The following is a 21,414-nucleotide window of genomic DNA, read 5'->3' as shown; positions in this document are numbered from 1 at the left end:
TCCCCCTCCCGCTCTCTCCCTCTCTCCCTCTATCTGACCTCTTCCCTTGGATGTCTTCAACCGAACAACATCCGAGAGTAAACACATGATATGCCCCCTCCCCAGCGGTCTGCCACTGTTTCTCAGCTAAGTGAAGGGCACCAGCATCCACGAGACGGAAGCTTCTCTCACCAGTCTTTCGTCACGGGCCATGTGCTCTGACCCCCACCTCCCTTTCAGCTTCATTTTGCACGTGTTCCAGGCACTCTGGTCTTCTGCCAGGCCTTGCTGTAGCCCTGCGACCTCCACCCTTCGGCTGGATGATGCCTCCTCATCCCTCAGGGGTCAGGATATGGGAAAATGCCCTAGAGTTCCACATTCTTGACATCCTGACAAAGTAAGCTCCTTCCACTGGTTTCAGGCACCACACACCTCCCTTCAAAGGACGAAGTTTAACGTCCTTATACCAGGTTGTAAACTCCAACAGAAGGGCAATATGTGTTTTTTTCACAACTGTATTCCACAGAGCTTAGAGTGCTTCACACTTAATAGGAGGCTCTCACTGAATATTTGTTGGAAGGAAGGGAGGGAAGGACGACAGACAGAAAGGGAAAAACAAAAAACATTTTTTGAATATCAAACTTTGGTTGGTGCAGCGGAAACGGCCCAGTGATTCTCCACACGATGTCCAGTCTCCTGTCGGCCACATACCTTGACTTCTTTTCCCAGCCTCCTCGCAGCTAGGTGAAGCAATGTCACCGAGTCGGAAGGGACACAGACTGATGTGACATATGGCACCTCAAAGCCTGGCCCTTAAAAACTTCCACATAACCTTTGTCCCTCCCCCTCTGTCCCTCTTTTCTAATGGCTGTTGACCAGTTACCAAGGATCCACTAAAGGACACCAAGGGCCTGGGAGAGATGGAGCTCCAAACCAGAAGGGGCCTAGACTCCAAATAACTGCACGGCCCCTCCTCCAGGCCACACTGAACTGTGATGTGAACAGGAAATAAACCTTTACTGGGTCAAATTTAGGGGTTGTTTTAGCCATTAGACTACACCAACTTGCAGAGTTGGGAAGAGACAAGATAAAGCGGTTATCACCCTCTGTGAATTTTCTTACACAGACTATTTTGTTTTTCTAACCTGGAAAAGAGAAACAGTTATGCTATGTTTACAGTTCAAAGGTAAATTGGCTTCAATCTGAAAACTACAGCTGGTGAGCAATAACTGTACTTTCCAGTCATGGCATCCTAAACAGAGAAACGCTAAGCTTCTCTGTGCCAGAGAAAGTCATTGGGCTATTAAGGATGCATTCTGCTTTCTCACTGGCTCTTGTGTGTGCATGGAACAAGAAGAACAACATTAACCACAAAAGCAGCCCTTCCAATAGAGCAGTCTTGGGGAGAAAGGGCCAGTTTGGAGGTGGTCTGCCTCAAACACTCAGGAAGGGTGGGCATGGGGGACCCCGGAAGACAACCAGACCCCAGTTGGGGGAGGGGCGCCCGGTGCCAACATTTCCAGCCTTGGTAAATCTGAACACAAATGAATTCAGAAGTGGAAGTTGCTAAGAGAATAGCTCTAACAGTTCTTGTCAGGAAAAAAAAAAAATTGTTTTTAATTATACGAGGTGATGGAGGTTAAGTGAACTTGTGGCAAGCGTTTCATAATATATTCATATGTCAAATCAGGTTGTACACCTTAAACAAATACAAAGTTATTTGTCAGCTATAGTTCAATAAAACTGAAGAGAAAAAAAAAAAAAAAGATGCCCTGGGGTACTAGAGATGAGCCCAGACTCCGGATCCAAGACCGCCTGAGCTTGATTCCCGGAGTGACCACTTGCTAGAACCACGGCCGCAGACATATGACCTAACCTCTCTGGGCCTCAGTTTTCACACTTGTAGAATGTTGAAGTGAGGACAAAGAAGAAACTATTCATGAGGTTCTTACGGAGATGAGTTAATATTTGTGACACGTTTATTTCAGTAAGTACTGTAGAAGTGCCTGATTTAAAAAAAAAAAAAAAAAAGATTAAGAGCCAAGGCAATTAATCTCAGTTGTGTACTGTCTACTTTTAATGGGTCCTACAATTTTGCTTAGAGAGAAACTACTTTTGAATCTCTAAAATGCTTCTAAGCACCAGAGAAGACCCAAGAGAGAAAAGAGCCCGAAAAATGACCCCGATGAGAAGGCACATGAGGAGGACGACTCCTCTTGGCTGCTAGTTAGGAAGCATTTGGAGAGATTATTGCAGCCACCAGGTCGATGAACTGTGCAAGTGTTAAAAATCTCACTGCCCATTACTGGCCAGCTATTGGGGAGGTTAAGCCAGAACAGCTCCCTGAACATGGGCACCATCCACCCTTCTCACCATGGTGTCCCCATTGCTGATGACGGCACCCAGCACACAGAAAATGTGCAACAAATGTGCAACTAATTGATTTTACCTTTCTAATGACAACCAAGACTTTCTATTTAGGATTCTGGTTATTTTAATGTGCATATATTGTTTCTCTGTAAAGTCACTTGAGGATGGATTCCATACCTCATTTATCTTTTATTCCCATCCGGCACAGTATCTTGTACCTAATAGAAATGCAGTAAAAAATTGAAAGAATTAACGAATCAATAAAAGGATGGACCATCCATGAAGTGTCCTCATTAATCATCTTTCTCCCCAGTTTGTGGAAGAGTAAAATCTGAGTTTACAAAACTGAAATGTGAAGCACAAAATAATGATCACCTTTCGATGGTACTAATCTTAAACCCTTTTATAAGAGGGGATTATAGCAATTCTAGCCACTTTTTTTTAAGATTTTTTTATTTATTTGAGAGAGAGAGACACAGAGAGAGAGGGAACACAAGCAGGGGGAGTGGGAGAGGGAAAAGCAGGCTCCCCGCTGAGCAGGGAGCCCGACGCGGGGCTCAATCCCAGGACCCTGGGATCATGACCTGAGCTGAAGGCAGACACTTAACAACTGAGCCACCCAGGTGCCCCACCACTTCTTTCTCACTAAACTTTTATGACTTTGAATGAAGCCTTTATTTTGGCCACTTTAGCAGAAAGGATATTGAGTTCATAAAAGAAGTCTATTTCCTCTTGTGATGTTGTGCCACATGTCACACAAGTGAAGAACTCGTGACATGTGAAACCGGTGGCTGCCATGTTGCTTTATGTCAGTACCTGTTACACTTCCATGACAACTGCCTCAGGTAAAGCTCTACAAACGAGTTTTGAAAAGATACAGATAAAATCTTTATTACTCTGACAAATTTCGCATCTAGTTCCTATCATAGTCACGAAGTACTATCTCTTCTCTATGGAGACAAAATAAAAATCTCTAAGACCCATCTCTTGAATTCCAGAATAGTATCATTTACCATGAAATATCCCATTAACTTTAGGGAAATCTACAAGGTTCTGCAAAATAAAATAAACATATAATCCTGCAGAAGTATAAAGGCAAAGCAAGTTTATTTCAGATGAAAAGGAGCTGGAAATGTTTTATTTGGAATGATGCAAGAGTATATTTTTAAAGATTTTATTTATTTGACAGAGAGAGAGGGAACACAAGCAGGGGGAGTGGGAGAGGGAGAAGCAGGCTTCCCACGGAGCAGGGAGCCCGATGCAGGGCTCGATCCCAGGACCCTGGGATCATGACCTGAGCCGAAGGCAGACGCCTAATGACTGAGCCAGCCAGGCACCCCAATGCAGGAGTATTTTAGGGATGTTTAATAAATAAACTAAAATATACTCTCAGGTGCTATATAATTCATAATAAAATTGAGCACAAACAGATAATAAGCACTATTATCTTGCCCCAATTTTGAAGACATCTGCAATTTGAAAAAGATGGTTCTGTAAGATTATTCTTACAGCACAAGAAAAAAATGGCATTTTAGCTCAGCAACATTTACGTTCATCATGTAAAAACATGCCTACAAGAGACCTGTTCTGCTAAAGAGATTCAATCCATTCTCAGCAAATTCCCACACCTACCCCTGCTGGGCAGGGAGGCACTGTCCTGTAGCCTCCCTGAGTTCAGCTGTTGAATTACTCCTCATTGTCAGGCGGTGTAGACTCCAGCACATGACGGGAATGCACAACTCCTGAGTATTTCTCAGAAGCGTACAAGCTTATTTATATAATGATCGATCTTCAGTGCAATTCAACAAACACAAGACGTACCCACAAATAACTACGGTAAAAGATTTCGTAAGTAATTACAAACAGAAAAGGTGATACAAACAAGGAGCTGTACGATTTCTGGGGGAGACAATCTTTTGAGATCAAGGAAGGATGCCACTGTGAAGGAATGGGTTTGGGAAGGTGGGTAGGGTTGAAATGAATATGCCTTCTCTCCTATACAGGACGGACTGCAAGAGAAAGATCAATGGTGCAATGCTGCCAAAATCATATGCATGTTTAACAAGATGTTAAAGTGAGAGTGCTTCAATCTCCCTTTTGGCTGAGGGCATAAAAAGCCGGGGGGGCATGGGGCGGGGCGAGCGCGTCCACCTTGCAGAGCGAGGTATCAGATGCGGCAGCAGCATCTGCAAAGGCAGCGTCTGAGAGCCAGTTCTGTGACCTCAGTTGACTGCTCACCTCAGACCATGAGAGCTTAGAAGAGCCGACAGGAATCCCTCCAGACGTCAGAGTACTCCGAGTACCCCCACCACCCCCACCAATGACTGCGAGAGCAGAGTCAAGGAATTTCCTCGGCGGTCTGGGATTCCAGAAGCTGCGTGCATGTCCACGCAAGTGCCAGGAGGCAGCAGGCAGGAGAAAGAAGGAACTGGACTGCCTGGCAGGTGCCTAGGATTCCCCAGGGCACCTGCAGCCGGGCCGAAGCACCCAGGTGTTGCTTGTGATCAGCTGTGGTCCTCAGGAGTAAGAACAATCTGTCTGCAGCTACCCAGCGTCTGGTCCAAGAGTGCCTCCCATACCCCAGAGGCTGAGGGAAGAAAAATGAGAGGCCAGCCTGTATCGGGGGAAGTACAGCTGAATGTTTTCAGGAGGGGGCCCCTAAAAATGGCAGAGGGACGCAGCAGCTTTAAGCATGTGCAAAGCACAAAGAGGAGAACTTTTCAATTCCTTAACAGCCAGAGGGGACCCTCTCCAGATGACATCCGCGATCAGTCCGGTCTCTGCTCCCTCCACCTGCTCCAACTGCAGAGTGGCCAGAGGCTGGATGAGCTAGTGGGGGAGGGAGGCTAAATGCCCAGTGAGAAAGTGGGGCCCCAACTCCACACTCCTGTCACCAGCCCCAAGCTTCCAGTTGGGCTCCAGCTGGAAGGAGAAAAAAGGCTTTAACTTTCTATGAAGTTCCAAGTTTTTATTATTATCATTATTATTATTATTCTTGAAAAAGCCTGTTAATTTCCTAAATGAGAGTCTTCTTGTGACAGAGTTACCAGAGGCCTTTTATTATTGTGAGAGTGACCAAAACAAGTTGTGGGGCGAGCCAGGGCAGCAAAGAAAATCAAACCTCAGCAAAGATTTCCATGGGCAACAGGGGCACTGACCACAGCTGTTTCTGATTCTGAAATCCTGCTCATTCAAATACTAGACATGTAGATTACATGGGCTACAGTAACAGTAATTTACATTAAGGTTTCTACTACGATGGAAAATACATAAAAATGAACTGCTATTACATGCAATTACATATGGATAAACTTTAAAACATTATGTTGAGCAAAAGAAGCCAGACCCACACATATCCCTGAATATAGTAAAAACCACTAAATTGTATATTTTCAATATGCATATTGGGGGGTATGTGAATTATATGTCAATAAAACTGTTTTAAAAAGCAGACATAAAAGAAGACAAGCAATATGACTTGATTCATAAGAAGTTCTAAATAAGAAAATTCGACATCAATAGTGCTTGCTGAGTAGGGCTGGGAGGGGATGCACTGGAAAGAGGAATTAAGGAAGTTTGGGGGTGATGGAAAAGTCTTATATCTGAGCTGTGCAGTATAGTACAGTCTCCATACATGGCTATTTAAATACACTAAAATTTTAAAAATTTATAAAACTAGAGGTTCATTTTCTCAGCCACACCATCCACATTTCAAATGTTCAACAGCAGCATGTGATGACTATATTGGACAGTACAGAACACTTTTTTTTTTTTAAGATTTTTTATCTATTTGAGAGAGAGAGAGAGAGTACAAGCAGGGGGAGCAGCAGGAAGAGAGAGAGGGAGAAGCAGGCTCCCCACTGAGCAAGGAGCCCGATGCGGGGCTCGATCCCAGGACCCAGGGATCATGACCTGAGCCGAAGGCAGACGTTTAACCGACTGAGCCACCCAGGCTCCCCTAGAACACTTTTTCTTATTGTCAAAAGTCTTATCAGTCAGTAATGTTCTACATCCATATTTTGATTTCACCGGTGGTTATATGTACATATACACACACACACACACACACACACACACACACACACGCACGGATGTGTACTAAAATACCAAAATAAAATGGACTTAAAAATAGTTTTTGAGAGAAAATATCTCTGACAATAGATGCTGTCTAAGATCCAGAGAGAAGTATGAGGGGGAAGTGGACGACGGTAGAGAGGACATTTGAGAAAAGCAGGAAGGCTGGGCAGATCTCTAGAGAAGGCAGGAAGATTTGATGTAGAACATTTTGCAGCATACAGCCGACTGAAAAGAACTGAATTAATTGGACAGACATGAGTGGGCAAGAAAGAGCTTGAGACCTGAAAGAGACCTCTAGAGAACATGCACACCCAAAGGGGAATGAAGTCCTGGAAGAGAGGTATTAGACATAAAAGTTCTGGAAGATATCTCAGACCAAATGAATCACTGGACCAGGATTCAGGTGGTTTGAGAAAGAGCAACTTCACTGGGGCCAGCAGAGAAAATCTAACCCCAAGGGTTAGATAAAAAGTCATAAACCTGGCCAAGATCTGAAACCTGTTATAAAAACAAGTATAGAAGCTGATGTGTTTGTCCAGCTGGTTTCATAGTGCAGGCCTATTTCCTGGGAATGTGGGAATTCTGTGCAAAATTGGTGTTTCATGTAATGGTTTTGAACTTAAAAATAGATGTCTGAGCATGGATTGTTTCGAGGAGGTTGTGGCTGAACAATGGATCCAGAAAGATCTCACTGAAAGATGGATGTGCCACCTATGAAGTGGTCAGCGTCCTGCAGAAAGAGTGGATGAAAACCTGGACTTCTGTGGTTTTCATGGAAGGCTTGTTGCTACTACCAGAGGGGAACAAAATGGCAAGTGGGTGAGGCCACAAAGACCGACAGAGATAAATTAGACCCTACTCCCTAGAGAGGATTTTGCGGAATGAATATTAAGAAAATAAGTACCACTGTCTTTTTCTTAGACCACTCTTTCCTACCTGGTGAACAGGTGTGTGTGTGTGTGTGTGTGTGATATCAAGGTCATCATATATATATAATCAAGACAATCACCTGAAAGAAAACCTATTAATTACCATGGGAAGGGTCTTTTAACAACTGTGTGCACTTCATCCACATACACAAGTCTATTGTCCTGAAGTGAAAACACCTATGTAGTTACCACCTCCTCTTGGTGATGTCCACATCTAATCAGCAAGCAAGGCCTGGCGATTTTGATCTCTGGAACATGTACTCCGGTCTGTTTCTTCTTCAATCATCATAACCCTGGTTCGGACTCATCATGTCCAAGGTGGACTACTGCAGGAGCCTCCATGCTGACCTTCTTGCCACCAGTCCCGTCCTCCTGAAATGCTCCCTCCAGGTCTCCCCAGCATGGTGTGTCTGAAGCAGAACTCTGAGCAGACTTAACGTTCCCTCCCCTCTGACTCTCGTTAGACCCTCATCGTACACACACCATGCTGACTCATGCCTCGTAGTGCCCACTGCTGCCGCTGCATCTGCCTGAACACCCTTTGGATGTCTCTTCACGTGGTTAACTTTCTCTCACCTGTGAAACTTGAGCCCAGCAATCGTTCCCTGTGGAAACCTTCCCTGGACCGCGGGGCTGGCTACGCACCTCTGCTCTTTGCCCTCAGAGCTGCACTTAGCACAACAGTGATGCTATCTGTTCAGGGTTGCTCTCAATGCCTTCAGGGAAAGAGGTGCTTTACTCATTTTGTGACACCTCGCACCTAAACTGGGGATGATCTAAATAGAATATGAAAATCTTCTAAAAAATAGTAATATTGGCAAAAATTAGAAATACAACAGAAATAAGGTTACCCGATTTAGAAAATAATATACAGTTAAATCTGAATTATCAGATAAACAATAAATAAATTTTTAGTATAAGTCCCAAATATTACACATACTTTAACTAGAAAAAAATTTATTGTTTATCTGAAATTCAAATTTAACTAAGCATTCTGTATTAACCTGTCAACTCTAAATAGAAATTTTCAGAGAACTTAAAAAAATTATTTTATTCCTCTTTACTTACAGTGACAGTTCCAGAGATAATAAAGTACCCTGGGTTTCATAAAGTTTCATATTCTTAAACTGATCCAAACCCAGTCTCTATAGCCATATTTTTATTAGATCTTTTAAAAGTAAAAATGTTGTGTTTACAATCTATTTCAGGAGAAAAGAATTCTCTCCTAAGTGCTTTTATTTCTAAATAATAAAATTTTAGATTAAAATAAAAATTCTTAATTTGATTATTTCTAAGTACTAATGCGTGAATTCAATCATCTATGGATATAAACACTGTATTCTCAAATGAAACTTAAAGTTTTGGGAACATTTATAAATGTTCCATGAGTCTAACACACATTCTTTGAGAAGAGATGAATTTAATATTAAAAGTACTGGACCAGGAGTTTGGAGACCTCATTTCAGCCCCACCTCAGTCATTAGCTTGAAATGTGAATTTGGGCATGGCACATCACTCATCTTTCTCATCTATAAAAGGAAGAGGGATTTTTTACATAATCTCAGTGGCCCCGTTTTCCAACTCTGACAGCCTATAACTGCAGGAAGCCAAAGCCATGGGACCCAGTGCGAAGGAATGAGCACAGGCTATGAGTCAGTAGACTTGGGCCCACACCCGAGTCTTCCGGGCAACTTTCATATAAAGTATGCCTGCCTTCCAGTACAGTTACTGGTGAACTTACTGTATAAATACAGTTAAATTCCACCCAGAACAGGGAAAGTACATGTTCCATAAAGTAAACAAATATGAAAAAAAATGTTTCCAGGACAATAGTATATTTTGTATTAGTCTGGATCTAAATGAACTGTTCTCTAGATAGGACACTTGCCCCTCCCACCTAAATGGGCAGTGCTTACACATAAGACGCAGATCCACAGCAAGCTCTAATAATGCATCTGGTCATCTCCAGACTTGGGGAGAAGAGGAGATGATCCCTTTCCCAAAAGGGAATAAATAAAAATTTATAGTTTGGTGGTTCTTCAAAAAGTTAAACATAGAATTACGATATGGCCCAGTGATCCCACTGCTGGGTATATACCCAAAAGAAGTGAAAATGCGTTCAAACAAATACTTGCATGTGAAATGTTCACTAGAGCATTTATTCACAATAGCCAAGGGGTGAAAAGAACCTGTGCCTGTGCCCATCAATAGAGGAACAGAAAAAATATGATACAGACATGCAGTGGAATACTGTCGGGCCATAACAAGGAATGAAGTTCTGATTCATGCTACATGAAATATCTAAAGTAAGCAGATTCATAAAGACAGAAAACGGAGGTTACCAGGGGCTGGAGGGAGAGGCGACTAGACAGTAATTGCTTCATAGGTACAGAGTTTATGTTTCCGGTGACACAAGGGTTTTGGAAATAGATCATAGAGACGGTTATAAACAATGTGAATATAATTAATGTCACTCAAAAGTGGTTACAATGGCAAATTTTACATTACATATATTTTACCACATTAAAAATAACGGGTGGGCAAAAGGGGAAGGTTTTCTTTAGTAAGCGTGGGTCGGGGGAGAAGACAACCAACCTCTCAGCACTCCACGCAAACTACAAGGACACTGTGAAGAGTGAGGAGGGGCCAATTGCACAACCTACTGCCCTGTGGGATTGGAGGGAATCAAGTAAGGGGCAATGAGTAGAGGGAACGCATTTCCACCAATGGAGTCCCTGCAGGTATGACAATGGCATGATCCCGTGACCTCTCCTTCCGCCCCCACCCCCCAGCTGTTCCCTGAAGCCCTCATTCTAAGGGGCTAGCTAAGTGAAACCTTAGCCCTTCTGTTGGGTGGATAAGCACTCAAGGAAAGTGCTAACGAGGCACAAATAATCTCAATAGACCTTTTAAAATCTATTGTTAAAAATCCAACCATACTCTGACATTGTAAATGTAGCATTTGTGCTGAAATTCAAACTTGGTCATTGTAATCAAGTCAGGTCTATATTTAAAACCCACAGGGTTCCATTATTTTAGGGGACACTCTGGTAGCCAAAAGGAGAAAGCCTGTTGACACGTGGCTTTCATTGGAGGGCCCAGACCCCAAAATGGATTGTTGGAACTAGGTTGTATAAAAATATAGAAGGGCTTGGACAAAAGTTCAGTGCAGACATTATGTAGCAGGGCTGTGGAAATGGGTTGGGTTTGAGGGATGAAGAAATCATCTATTTTCAGACTCTAATCTATGCTTGAACTATTTTTTAAATGTTGACTTTGTCTTGTCTTTTAATTTTAAATAACTTCCACCAAAGTTTTCCCCAAAACAATTCTACCTTTAATTACTCTTGGCTGTGGCTTCAAGCCACAGATCTTGGCTAATAAAAGCCACAGGAAACATTCATTCATTCATTCACTTATTCATTCATACAAATGTCAACAAATATCGGTTGAACATCTTCTACCTACAAAATTATTTGCTTTCATATGTAATTAGCAGTGTAAATTTTAATTGAGAAAGACTCCTCTAAACTTTGGGTGATTTGCCAAGAGACCCAGACGCTATACTACTATCTTAGTTGAAATAATCATAAACATCTGCCTAACATCTAAGGTTCTAGGGGCAAGAGGTAGGATATCTTTTTATAAGATTTTTATGTTATATTTCAGTTCAGTTTGGATTCAGCAACACATTGTTTCATTCATTTCTGGGCACAAAGCTTGAGAAAAACATTTTCCTTTTGCCTTTCATTAATTTGGTTAATAAATATGGTCTCCTGTTTTCCTCCTAATCTGTAATGGCCTTTGTACAGCCGTTGCAATAAGGGAAGTTTTAAAATGCAAATAGACAGTAGGTAGATTGCAAAAGGTAACAGAGTTAGTTCTGCCAAATATTTTTTAAAAAGTTGTCAAAATAATCACATCAATAAAAAGATCAATGAGGAGTAATTTTCAGTGACTTTAAAACCTAAAGACATTTTTCACCATTGGTACATATGAAGAAAACAGAATATATGCTCTCCAAGCCTTGCACAAAAGGGCACTACTGATATTTGGGAAAGGACAATTCTTTATAGTGCAGGACAAATCTGTGCATTGAAGGGTGAAGGGTTTGTACTCTCGCTGACCTCCACCCAACTAATGTCAATGATGTCCCTCTAGTTGCTGTAGCAATCAACACACCTCCAAATAATTCCCGAAGATTAGTCCAGATGAAAACCAATCTAGTGAAATTCTCCAAAGGTCTATGTCCTAAATATATTTGTAGGGCAAGAGGAGAACCAAAGAAGATAAACTTAACTCATCTGAGTCAGAAAAACTTGTTTATGTTCTATTTCCAACTCAAGTATCTGCACATGACCTTTCTTTTACTATTGACAAAGTTGGTTTAAAAAAAAAGAAAAAAGAATATTCACAGCTGCCTCTGAGCCAAAATAATCTTATACAAGGTAGGATAGAGTAGTATGGAATTCCTACTCTGCAATAGCGTTTCCCAATCCTTTTGTTTTCACAGCACACTCTAGTTTAGCTCCCAGAACTACCAGCAATCAAACAACAGCAGAGACACTGACTCACAGTGTCTCTGATAGCATCTGTAGTTGTCCCAGTCTCCGTGTGGATACACTTCTGGCCAGAGTGACTATTGAGGACAACTGCCTTGACCGTATCTCTTACATACTACAAAGCAAACCTCTTGTATCTTCCAGGAAAAACACGATTTTTGCCAATGGCTTCGTGTTGCCAAACATTTTATCTTTTAACTAAGAGTCAGTTGGTCTCTATTCTCAATGGCATTTCATGACCCATTACGTCAGACAGGATGTTAAGAGACAGGCATTCTAGAGATGGCATGAAGACCGAGAATACACATTTTACGTGATGATCCAAACTTGGTGGTACTCCCATAAAAGGCTTACAGCACACTAGAGGTCCGTAGCTCTGGTTGCAAACAACTCTCCTATCATCGTTTCTTAAAAATTACCTCTACTGTATGATCTCACTGATATGTGGAATTTAAGAAACAAGGCAGAGGATCATAGGGTAAGAGAGGAAAAAATGAAACAGGATGAAACCAGAGAGGGAGACAAACCATAAGAGACTCTTAATCATAGTAAACAAACTGAGGGTTCCTAGAGGGGAAAAGGGTGGACAGATGGGGTAACTGGGTGATGGACACTGGGGAGGGTATGTTTGTAACGAGCACTGGGTATTATATAAGACTGATGAATCACAGGCCTGTGCCCCGGAAACGAATAATACATTATAGCTTAATTAATTAAATTAAAATTTAAAAATTTTTTAATTTAAAAAAATTTTTAAAAAGAACAAAAGGCTAAAAAACCCAAAAAACAATGAAAGCCTATACTGTTGTAGATAAATGTACTATATATATAGTTGTATAGTATATAAATACACTGTATTATAAACTATTATTTATTTTAATAACTTTATACCAATGTACTTTTCTTGACTAAATAATTTTATTAAATTTCATTAATAACTCAAAAAAATTACCTCTACTGGTAGTTTTGCAGAAAAATAAACTTTGAGGTACACGCAAGCATATTGATATTAGTAAGAACATATGAATTCCTTGACCATTCCGGATTTCTTCCAGGAATTTCACATTTTGAGAAAATGTGCTAGGCTACCAGGGCTTTTCTACAATATAGGAAACTGAGGAGAGAACACAAGTCTGATTTAAGGGCTTGGTCCAAAGCACTGGATTAAGTCTCTCCTCTCTGTGATGCATCACACTCAATGGGGACCACACAAGCTGGTTCGCCCAGGACAGTCCCAATTCTGTCTCCGCTCCTGATGTAATTAGAAACAACATTCCCTTTTATTCTCAAAAGTGTGATCAATTATGTGACCACTCTCACTATTTCTAGAGTCACTGGAAATAGATAACAAAGTCACCAAGAAGAGGAAATGGAAAGCTAATTTTAGGGGAAAAAAACCAATCAAGTCTTTTTGAATGTCTGCAAGCCATAAAATAGTTTATAGTGTCTCTTCAGCATATATGCCAAAGTAGAGGTAGGTCCTATGTCCCAAATAAAAATAATCAAAAGGGGTTGAAGAAGAGAATTCAAATCAATCCCACTGAACATTATTGAGCACCTCCTATATTAATATTCTGGGCTTTAGGGAATGAGAACAAAAAGGTAACATTCCTGTACTTGACCTTAAATTCTGTCCTTACGATTAGATGGGACAGACAGAAATTAAAGCAGAAGTTTGGTATGCAGTGTGGTACAGCAGTTCCTTCCATTTCCAAGCTGTAAACCTTAGTAAAGTTAGTGAATCATTTTGAAAATGAGTTTTATCATAGGAAAAATCTAGATAACACCTCTTATAGGCTCATTGATTCTATTCAACAAGCCTTCCCTGATTGCTTCCTATGTGCCAAGGATGAGGCGGTTACAGAGATTAAAGAGGAATTAACAGTGATGACGCATGGTAAACAATGATGTTTACAGACATTTATCATTATTTCAGTGTGCCATGTCAGTGATAGAACATGACGTGCAAAGGGATATCTGATTCCACCTAGAGACAGCAAACAAGCATAGTTCAGGGCTACTTCTTAGACCAGATGATGCCTCAGCTGAATCTTGAAGGATGAGTAATAGTTGGTCATGTTCATTAGACCTGTGTGTTTAAATAATAGATTCCTTGAAGCAGTTGCGGTCATTGGTAAGTAGGAGAGCTTCTGCCTTTCCTTTTGCCCTGGGAGTCATGTTCATTCACCACTGTGCTCTCCATCACCTGTCTTTAATCTGGGCTAAAGCCCTTGCTTAGGCAACCAACCCTAACAATAGAGACATACTCTGTGAATGGAAGTTTTTCTTCCTGAGGCAGGCTGTTGCCTTGGTGAAAAGCTCCACAGCCAGTAGTTCATGAAAGATTAACGAAGTCTGGGCGGGCCCCTGTGGCATGCAAGGGAATAACTGAGGTGAATCAGCAAAGCCCACATAAAGAACTGGGTCTTGGGTTTCAGTTCAAATAAGCCTAGAGATGATAAAAGGGGTAGAATAATGAGTGCAAGTTACCAGAGGATATGAGGTGTGTTGAGTCCTCGTGCTACTACTACCCATGTGACCTTGAGAGAGCCTCACCTTTCTCATCTGTTAAAATGGGTACAATCCTAATCATCTAAAGAAGAAAAAGGGAAAAGGAACAACAAAAACAAAAAAGAGTGGACTCCTTTGCTGGGTTAGGAAAAAGCCTTAGAGGTTATACAGGGAAGTAAAAATACTTTGAGAAAGCTTGAAGTGGTAGGCAAATGTAGACCAACTTCAAACTAATTTTCTTGCTCTTCAGTTGATTTGTATTTTAACCTTTGCAGCTCTAACCTTCTCAAACATTCTCTAACCTTCTCCCTTGGTCTCCTCTTCTTGCTTTCAGTGTGGCCAGTAAAACCCCCACTATATCATGGATGCTTTACTATCTAACATAAATAAACCTAGTTCTCACTCCCACTAGAAGTCTGTGTTCCATCCCACCTGCTCCCACAGCTGGCACGTCCCTATATTTGTCTCCAGTTGTGATATTACCGTCTTCTACTTTTCCTAATTTCACGGCCATGCAAAGCCTCCTGATGTTCTCTGTCTTGTTTCATGATGCTATATCCTATTATGAGAAGTCAAAAGCTAGGATCTTGCCTTCTAATTTCTTTAAATCCCACCAACTTTGATTTACTTATGGGCAGAACACATAGTGGGGCATTCAACAAAGCCTTGTTCAAAGTTCTGTTCATCCAGATGATCGAGTCTGGCCCTGTAGTTCCACAAGGATATCAAAGATAAATGCGCTAATATGTAAGAGGTGCTTTTAGCTCTTGTAGGAAAGACACTCTATCAATCCAAGAGATTATTATTTCAGCTGAAAGGCCATCAAGCGTCTTCCCATAATTACTTATTTATAGCTTTAGAAGCTTTTAGAAGCAAAGCAAAAATCAGCATGTTCAATTAGGTCACCCAAGTTCTACATTTATGAAGTAAGGAAGACAGTATGTAAAGAGCAACTGATGCAAATTGTGGCTATGAAAACTGTAGGTGTCGTGTAACCATTATAAGGGAGAGGCTGCCATTTAAGCAAAATCATAATATCTGATTCCCAGAGAGGTTCATCGGGAATGAACTTGGAGCCTCCGTTTCCTCATCTGCAAAAACAAGAGGGCTGAATCTGACGCTGAGGTCCTGCCCAGCTCTAACATTCTGTGCAACCAGAAGAGCAAAGTAAATGATAAAGAAGACATTACCACATGGGAAACTAACAGAGCATTTGACGAAGGTCATTCTGAGAATCATCCGTAGACTTAGGGCAACAGTTACACCCCACATTCTAAAGCAGGTAACCAGGTCAACAAAACACTACATTTACATCAAGAAAGGGATCAGAGATTATCAAAGAAGACAGCAGTCAACATTTCTTTCTGGTAAAAATTACAGAAAGGTCTTGACAGAGGCAGCCGGACTCATCCTGGCGCTGGCCCACACAGGTGTCTTAGGGGAAACCCCAGGGCAGTTCACACCCAGAAAAAAGTGAAGAGTAAAGTGAGTTTTCTTGATGAACCATGAAGAAGAAAAAAAAAAAAAAACACAAGGTGATTATTTTAAAAGTATTTTTGTATAAATAGGTCTTCTGACATAAAATGTAGGGTTTTAGAACCCTCGGATACCTCTGGAGTTCCAACTCGGGAAGTGAAAGGAATGGCGTATCAGAATCGAGTCTGTTAAGTATCTTTCAAAAATAACCTATTCAATATGATACTGTTTTTGATTGTACTCACCATGGGCATTTTGTGATTTAAAAAAAACACAAGGGCATGAAATTTTAATGTTTTTAAAAGAGTTCATGGCTTAATAAAAGAAAAAGAGCAGAAAAACACTGATGGTGTCTCATCTCCAGATCCAGAGCAGCGAAGTGACTTTCCCAAGGTCACCAGGTTAGTCGGTGTCTTAGATGTAGAGCCAGACTGGAGCCCAGATTCTTTGTAAGTGCACAGAATAGATGGGCACCACCCATGTTCCTTCCGAGAAGCATATGGTTACATGAGCAGTTGCCAGTATGGCTACTGGTGAGCATCTCAGGCCTCCACTCTGGCAGGCACCCTTGTCTTCCTTCCATGAGGAGGCAGCGAGCACTGATTCAGAGAATGCAATCAGTGCCGCCATGCCCTCTCCAGAGCCAGAGCCCGAGCCCACGTCAGCAGTACAGCTAGATCTCTTTTTCCCACTGCTTCGCTTCCTCCAGTACCCAATTCTGAATGGCTAATTGAATTGCATTTTCATGCAGTGAGTTTAGGCAATGAACTCTTCAAAGCTGTTTATAAAGTCCCTCAAAAGCCTGTTTGGACCATCACTGAATTAAGCAAGCATATCAAAAATTGAAGTTCAAACAGTGAAGCTGTCGGAAACACAACCAAGCATGAGTACAGTTCTATCAAATCCTGAGTGTGGACCCATTCCTAGATTCTGTGTTCAGCATTCCTTTGAAATATGGTTAGCTTCTCGAAACACAACTCATCGTTTTTCAGGGTGCTGTGACTTGCTTTGGTGGCTCCATACCAAGACAGATAAGGCCTAAGAAGACATTTATCTAAAATATTCCCCCAAAAAGCTGCTCTCCAACGTTTTCCTGTTCCTCACAATTAACTTTTAAGTGACTTGATTGCTTCCTTACTATACCATGACATCATTCCCTATGGTGCCAGAATTATAAAAATGACACCACAACCCTGGAGAACATGGATTTACTGGCAATGTCACGTGACACTTATTTCCAGAAACTCCATGAAATCACTTCCTAAGACTTAGGAAAGGGCTGGATATGAGACATGCTGAGTTTCCCTGAATAAATCAATACTATCCTTTCCCCATAATTTCAATACAAAGAGCTGGGTGGTTTCCAACCTTGGTTCCATGGGGACTAGAATGGACTATGACATTTTGGAAACAGCAGCTACTTGCACTAACTATGCATATGGAATGGAGAAACTCTACCAAGGAGGTTTTCCCTGTTTGGGAGGAAAAAGACATGTCTTAATTTGCCTTCCATGTTGTGAGAAAGACAATTCAATATCATTCCCAACCCAATCCCCAGGAATAAGCCCTGCTCTTTATATTGAGACTTCCATGTGTTTTATTGGATAATATTAACAACTAATGCATTGGCAGCTCAAATGTTCAGTATTAAAATCTGACTGTAATTCTACTGCCAAAATTTAATGTGATTACAGACCCCAGGGTCCCCATCTTTGGATATGGAGTCATTTGGTTTTGAAGTTATGATCCTGAAACTCTGTATTCCATCAGATCCAAATGACAATCATTAGTCACCTGTAAACAACGTAACTCGAGGTGCTTTTTCTTCTTCTTCCAAGCAGCCCGTATTCCTACCTTCTCTAAAACATAAGGAGAAAGTAAGGGAGGAGGTGAAAAAGGCTTATGTAATGAGATATTGAATAGAAGGGAGACACAAGGTAGGGAAAAAAGGGTGTAGCCACTCCAAACAGAAAAGGGTGCCTTCACTCCAGATAGAGTGGGTATCATTTTCTCCAGAAAACTCTTTATAGATTATTATTTTATTTTGTAGGAAAAAAAAGTGAGTATAACCCAAATAAGCATGATTTTTAAGCTTTTGGGTCAACATACCGATGAAATGGAAATAAATAGTCCGGGGTTTCTTTGGTTTGGTGGAAGAGACTGGTCTGGGAGGACAGTTTCCAGTTTGGGCTTGACTTTATTTCTAACTGGTAGAAAGTCACTTAGACTCTCCCCAGCATAGATGCTTCCTCTATAAAAACAGATAAAATTTCCTACCCTACTTTAATCACAGGAGTATTGGAGGATCAAATAAGGTAATAGATGCAAACCTTCTTTGAAAAACCAGAGCACCATACACAAATATGTTAATAGTACACATTTAATATTTCATCACTTTTGAGTTATAACAGGATAAAGCGAAACTAAAAAAACCCCACTGCTTTGATCTTCATACGCTTTTTCCCAAAGAGAAAACAAAAGTTCAGGAACTGCTAGTCTTCCTTGATTGTGATGACTGGTAAGAGTACCTATTTATCCAATGTGGTTCCAGATCTGCTCGTGTATAAGTCATAACCAGTTGTATAAAGTTGTATGAAATCGTAGGAAATTTTTGGAAATTCTACTTGAGCATCTCATCTGGCCCATAAGATTATAATGCCACTAGGAAAGTTTTATTTAAAATTTTTCTGACCAATGCATTTGATTAACACCCTTGATTTGGATATGGAGTGGCCAATGTCTCAGGAGCTTGGAAGTCTGGTCAGAAAGTTCTGACACTGACAGAAGGACGAGTGCCAAGAAAATGAGGAAGGGAGAACCGTGGTGTTTAGATACAGGAGTGCAAGGGAATACCAGCCCAGAATTCACTGATCTGCAGCGCATAACATCTAGATTCAAGACAGTTCAATGACCAAAAGTTGTCATTCCTCTCAAGAGGACTGCACTGGGGTGGAATAGGTGGTCCACAAGAAAGCAAGAGAGATGGCTACCCATCTGCTTGTGGATTCCAAACTGGCAGGTCGTTTCTCTTCTCAGATCTGCTCTGGTGGAAATGAGGTTATACAAAGGGTGACCATGGAATTGGTTTTCCAAATTGGGGCACTACGGAGAGTGGAAGGGGGTGCTTACCAATCATTATATCAGTTCATCAGATGTGAGCAGACACAACCCTGGCAATCCATGGGTAGTCCTCCTAATTACCTGTATTGTTATGGACTGAATGCTTGTGTCCTTGTCAAATTCATATGTTAAATCCTACCCCCTAATGTGAAGGTGTTAGGGGGTAGGACCTTTGGGAGGTAATTAGGTCATGAGGGTGGAGCCCTCCTGAATGGGATTAGTGCCCCAGAGATCTAACTAGCTTCTGCTCCGCCAGTGAGGACTCAACAAGAAGGTGGCAGTCTAAAACCTAAGGAGAGCTCACACCAAAATGTGACCGCACTGGCACCCCGCCCTCAGACTTCCAGCCTCCAGAGGTGTGAGAAATCGTTTCTCTTGTTCATAAGCCACACAGTCTAAGATACTCATTACAACAGACTAAATTAAGACATGTTGTCCCCCTGAGAATTGATTAGGGTAGAATACAGTCAATCAACTTGGGGGGGAATAGAAAAATCATGAACTCTTATTCCCCCATTTCCTGGAAGAATCAGATTTCCAGAGTTTCAGAAACATCTTTCATAACTCAAAATCATAAGTTTGGAATCGAAGATTTGGATTGGAATTCTAACTCTACCGAATCTAGCTATGTGACCTAGGCTGAAGAACTTAACCTCTCTGAGCCTTAGTCCCCTCACGTGTGACTACAGGGGGTAAAATGTGTGCCTTACAAGTCTGTTTTGAGGATTAAATGAGTTTATGCATGGAATGGATTTATCATAGCGCCTAGAACATAACAAATGTTAACTTGTAATATTATCATTGAAGTATAAATTCTGAAACAATATTTGGCCCCCAAAATGTCCCCTGTCCAACCATACACTTCTCGATCGTGCTTCATGTGTCTCCACATTTCTGACACACCCTACCCATTGCCTGTGGGCCTATATTCCCAGCCACCTGGACCACGAGCTGTCCCCATGCCACACTCTGTCCTGCCTATCTCATGCACTGCAGTAAACACTGAGAATGTTCAAAGAAGCCTACACTATGTCAAAAGAGGTCATCAATAAGCACTGTTCTGATGGCTATTTGCAAAGCAGGTATCGATAACTTCACAGCAAGTAGGCCTAATGTCCACACAAGGCGGAGCAACTGTTCCTCAGGGCAGGGCTCCAAGGCTGCCATCTTCTTAAATGCAGAAATGGTGTAACAATTGTTATGACCACCCAGATGCTGATTTTTCCTCAACCCAGGTTTTCTCCTGCTTTATATGAAGGCCTTAAGAGGTAAGTGCCCTAATTGCCCAGGAGAAAGCTGGCCTAGAAGGTATTTTGTATTTCCTTGAGGATAAACTTCCCAAAAGTCTTCTCTGGAGGGCGCCAGGCTGACAGAACCTAGTACTCTGTAACCAATACCTCCTAGGCCCTCCTTTGATTCAGGCTGACAGAACACCTGCCAACACTCACGAAGTTAACCATCTTCACTGCACTCTTCATTCCAAGACATTTATTTTGTTCCTTTTGAACTCTGGGAATTGACTAGACATGGAGGAATATGGAATATAGTATTTTCCTTCTCACATAATAATTAAAACGGACAACTTAAAAAAAAAAAAAACATCTGAACAAGCTGAACCAGAAAAAGCTGAACAAGCATAATATCAAACATTACAATTCTTGGATATTAATGTTGAGGCCTAGGAGGAGGCCCTGCACGGGTTCAGCAATAAAAATGTTATCAGCATTATTCTAAGATCTTACAGTAAGGAAGAGAGCATGGCAAGTTCTTGCCAAGCGAAATCATCCCCAGTGTGGCTCCTCCACCTTTCTGAGAAAGTCACTTACAGGATGAACTATTACAGTTTATGAGTAAGTTGAAAATCTGCCCCAGGCCTTTCTTCCTGCGTCAGGCCAACCCCACCATCAAAAATCCCCTTCCGTTCCAGCTTCCACCAACGGCTGGCCATGGAGATGGTAGCTTCCATTTCAACAGTATGATCAGGAAAACAGAAACTAACCCCAGCACTCTAAAACATCACCCACCAGAAGGCTGTGTATACACACATGACGGCAGAGAGTATGTAGAAAATCTCTGTACATTCTGCTCAGCTTTGCTGTGAACCTAAAACTGCTCTAAAAAATAAGGACTATCTATAAATTTTAAAAAGTTTTAATAGCACATTTCTGGTACTGATCATAGCCTAAATGGCCAGAAATTATATGAAAAAAAAAAAAAAAAGACAAATGAAGAACACTGACAATGGAAATGTAATTAGTGGAAATGAATCCTTAAGCAACTTGGGGGCGATGGGTGGAGGGTGGGGGTGAGGTAGGTGGGGGCTGAGGAACGGAGGGTGGGAGGTGAGGTGGGTGGAGGGTAGGGGGGTGGAGGGATGGAGGGTGGCGATG

The 21,414-nt window shown here is 41.5% G+C and overlaps 1 protein-coding gene across 2 annotated transcripts in view; it reads right to left on the bottom strand.

Annotated features, from left to right (window-relative positions):
- ANK3 (ankyrin 3) overlaps positions 1–21,414 on the bottom strand; it is a 681,670-nt gene that overhangs the window by 370,907 nt on the left and 289,349 nt on the right. The gene's annotated exons all lie outside the window — the stretch shown is intronic.

Source organism: Callorhinus ursinus, unplaced genomic scaffold, assembly GCF_003265705.2.
Source record: "Callorhinus ursinus isolate GAN/ISIS: 27379988/994484 unplaced genomic scaffold, GSC_fseal_2.0 scaffold69, whole genome shotgun sequence".
Lineage (NCBI taxonomy): Eukaryota > Metazoa > Chordata > Mammalia > Carnivora > Otariidae > Callorhinus > Callorhinus ursinus.
The sequence above is the reverse complement of the archived record's forward strand: the minus strand, read 5'-3'. Positions and strand labels throughout refer to the sequence as shown.